The 4,300-nt window shown below is 29.3% G+C and overlaps 1 long non-coding RNA gene across 1 annotated transcript; it reads right to left on the reverse strand.

Moving 5' to 3' along the window:
* Positions 1 to 212: 212 nt before the first annotated feature.
* LOC126895525 (uncharacterized) lies at positions 213 to 4,013 on the reverse strand. The gene is made up of 3 exons (XR_007701668.1): positions 3,473 to 4,013; positions 449 to 606; positions 213 to 345 (listed from the first exon to the last, which is right to left on the reverse strand). It is a non-coding gene; the product is annotated as an uncharacterized LOC126895525 (long non-coding RNA).
* Positions 4,014 to 4,300: the final 287 nt, after the last annotated feature.

The following is a 4,300-nucleotide window of genomic DNA, read 5'->3' on the forward strand; positions in this document are numbered from 1 at the left end:
TTTTGTCCACTTTGCTAGATCGTTAGATCAGTTTTTGAAGTATACTGAGAAAAAATTAATTTTATAATTAAAATTGAGTACTAATCACAAATTAAAATTATTCTTTTTATTGTTAAAAATGTCTTTAATATTAAAAATTTGTATTTCCACAATGCTTAAAAAATTAAACTTTGTATTATAACACTTTAAAAATGTTAAAAACACATAAAAAATAAAATAAAACTTATAAGAACTTTTAATTTTTTTTTAATAAAAAAGTTATATGAAAGCATTTTTTGAGAAGTTGCATTTTCACAATCAATTTTTGAATTGATAAGCTATCACCTTGAACACGATCAAGAGTTCCTGAACATCGACATATAAAAATTTCTTATGTTTCATGAATTTTTAAGATGAACTTATTTATTTTTAAATTAATTAAATTGTTTTATGTAAATTAATTACTTACATCCATGAAGTTTTCTGTTTTTTTACAAGATGAACACATTTGGTTCATATATTTATTTATACAAAGATCATAAAATGAGCATTTACATATCCTCGCCATTCATTCAGCATTATTTTGACAGTTGCTTACACTACATTTCAGTATTCCTATGATAGAATCTATAAAAATTAATATATATTTCTGGTTGATAAATCATTAAAATTTCATTTTTTTTATAAGATATTTTGGAAAATTAAAGAAAAATTTAAAAAATATAGATATTTTTCGTAAAATTATATTTTCATAATATCGCCCCCCAATAATTATGCAAAAATTGAGTATTTTATTTTTTTTAACTTCGATATATAGCTGAGAAGCTATTGGTTATACTCTGCCGTGTTTTTTTATTCGTGTACAAGATAATTCTACTCTTACTTTTGTAAAATAACGCGAATAAGACCTCAGTAGATATAGTTTATATGTTTTAACACAATGTGAAATGTGAAATATGAAATATGAATTGTAAAAGGAACATTAAGGCGGCGGCATGTTTTTTTTTTTTCACACCGCCGGCATGCTGTGGACCTCCCTGGAACTACCGCGAGATATTGCTTCAGGACGAAAAAATCAAATGATTTGAACATTTTTTTCTAACTCAAAAAAATGCTAAATATTAATAGCCACAGTAGGATGCGAACCTCGTACCCTTAGCGTAAAAGACACAAGTGTTACCGATTCGGCAACTGTTCGTCGCAAGGCGGCGGCATATTAACCCAACTATGACCATGTGACGTGTAGGCCTTTAATCATAGAGGGTTTCCCTTCTTTGACTAACGTATATATTAAAACTGTAGATCAACGATTTACCCCTACATAGGAGGGAAGGCGATGAGTAATCATACTCATCATAGCAGTGGCGGCGGTCAGGGCAAGCTAANATACTTATCACAACAGTGGCGTGCGGTCAAGGCAAGCTAGGTAAGCGGCGCATGCCCGGCCAAAAAGGAAGAATTAAAAAGATTAACATTTATAATGTTAAATGACAATTTGACTTATACATTAAAATTACAACTATTCATTAATTCTTATTTGAGTATTCAATTATAAAAAAATTATTAGGCTTCTTTGAAAGGAATTAAATGAATTTTTTTCGTATAGGCAATTTCTTTACAGAAGCGCTCGTATTTTGGATTGCCTGGCCCGTATCGTTATTTATAGGAATGACCGGTTGTGGTAGAAGAAGATATACATGTTTTTACGTGGCGGTTGAAAGCGCTTATCGATAATTTTAAAAACGGAATTCCAATATTTGTACGATACGTTCGGATTGTTTTGTTATTAATATAGTTTTATTATTATTATTATTTTATTATTAAAAACTTCTGCATAAAGAAAAAAATAATACGGAAATTTATGATTAAGTTATAAAAGAATTTTTGAAACAAGAAAGACGAATGGATTTTATCTATAAATAACTTTTAGAATATAATTTTTATTAATAAAATACTTTTTTTTTGTTTTAACTTGAAATTTTATTTTAGCGCTTACCCGGCATAAAATATCACCGCACGCCACTGCATCATAGGGTGATTATTATAATGATATTAAAGTAAATAAATAAATATGAACAATATTTTAATATTTCATATGAATTTAGTTATTTTGTAATTAAAGAGAAAATATTTGTATGTTAGACGTAACCATAATATTTTATCAAATTCTTATTATTTATTCAGTTACTGCGTTTGTTAATGTGTAAACGTTATTGTATAAAAAATATACACACATACTCTATTACATATATTTGTATACAAATATTTAGAAATCGCGAGTTTAAAATGAATTATTATTGTATTAAAGTGAAATTACTTAAGTGTTGGAGGAAAGGGTTAGTATACGGGGATATTATGTATTCTGTGATTTACTGACCCTCCAATAAAAATGTTTGATTTTTCTACATAAATGAGCGTGAAATCGTTGATAGAGTCACAGTGTCTTCAAGAACCATTAGCTCTAAGAAGAAGAATCTACTACATGAACAATATGGCAGCCGAACCTGTAAGAAAACAGCGCTACATTTATACAGAGTGAAACATTGACCAGCAAATATCTTATCTTATCTAATATGTGTCTTTACGAGCCATCATAACCGCTGCAATTAACTACCTGTATTACAAGTCTACCCGTTTTATACATATATATAGGTAAAAAAAATCAAAACTTTAAAGTGAAATAACATGCAAACTAATTGACTTAAATGAAAAATTCAAACGCTAAAAATTATAAAAAAAAAAAACTCTATCAATATATCTAACTAAAAATATATGTTTCCATTTGAAAAAAAAAAGTTGGTACCCTTTTAAGGCATAAGGGATGAACCTAAAAATTATCTGATCATGGATAAATGTAGAGTTTTATGTAACTAAAATAATTAAAAAAAAAAATTATTAAAATAATAAATAGTTTTTGAGATATTTGCTGGTCAATGTTAAATGGATCACCCTGTATCTCACCAACACTGCCAGCCGAGATGAGAGACTCTAGAAATTACACTATTGCGTTCAGCGTCAGAACATTTTTGCAAGTGAGCCTGAATCCAAAGGAATACTTCAATATTACGCTATGCATCATTACTCCCTCACAGCATATTAGTATGTCAGCAGACTTTTTAAATATTATTTATGACATGATGGATGAAATAACATGATTTCTACAGTCACCTCCGGTAAAGGAAGAGAACATTGTGTTATACCAAAATGTCGATTTTAATATATCCATAGTATTTGTGCGACGCGAAATACTCGGACGACCAATCGCCGAATGAAATCACGTCTCTAAAGGTTCCTTTAAATAAAATTAAAAGAAAACGTTTTTAATGGACTGTAATTTATTTATCGAATTTAATATGTATTCTCTAATACAGTAACAACAATGGTTTATCTTAAATCTATTGTTAGTATTTATATTTAAACTAATATACTAAGATACAACAATATAAATTCTTAGCAATTAATATTTAGACAAACAGAAAATGTATAGTCTGACCTTGCTTTCTGTACCCAAATGAAGATGGTGAATGTGTCAAGTAAAGCAGTTGAGCCCGATGCAATCAACAGAGTGAATTGAACACATAAAACCGTCAAAGAAAACAAAACCAACAAAATAACGCACTTGAGTCCGTGATACACAAAACCACTCTAGGCATGCCGATACGCGAATGACACCTTCGCGACCACCGCCACACACTACCCCAACAAGTAAACCAGTTGTGACAGGTCACGCTCTTGTTGAAGAGAATAAAAAACCGGCGCTCACCCACCAAACTGTTTCGTCACGACCGAACATACTCTCGCCGTTTGAAAGGTTTGCTTTCAAAATTCCACTGGAGTGATTTTCTCGGTCAGAACATTTTTTTTTTTAAACAACAAAAAAATATCTTTACAATTAAAACAAAAAAAAACCTTAAACCTATTTTTAAAACCTTATCCCTTTGATATTAAGTAAAATAAATTAATACATATTAATAAAATTATTTATCAATCATAACTTCATATACTTAATGAGAAAATTATTAAAAAAAAATGAAACAAAATTTAAGCTAAAATCAACAATGAAAAAAATTTATAAAATTAATGCAAATAATAAGTAGCGCCGTCTAATGCTTATGGGAAGAAAGAAAGGAAAGAGATAATTAAAAGATTGGTTTTGTACCGAGTTATACGACGCGATTGACTACTGTGCGTCGTTTTCGTTTACGCCTGTCTCGCGCTAAATTTTCTAATTGTCTTTCAATATTTTGTTCTCTGTCCGTAATTATCATACTATATGAACTGTGATCAAATAAATTCTTTTTTCCGTGTCGTAACACCGACC

The sequence above is a fragment of the Daktulosphaira vitifoliae genome, unplaced genomic scaffold (genome assembly GCF_025091365.1).
Source record: "Daktulosphaira vitifoliae isolate Bord-2020 unplaced genomic scaffold, ASM2509136v1 Scaffold_1, whole genome shotgun sequence".
NCBI classification, from domain to species: domain Eukaryota; kingdom Metazoa; phylum Arthropoda; class Insecta; order Hemiptera; family Phylloxeridae; genus Daktulosphaira; species Daktulosphaira vitifoliae.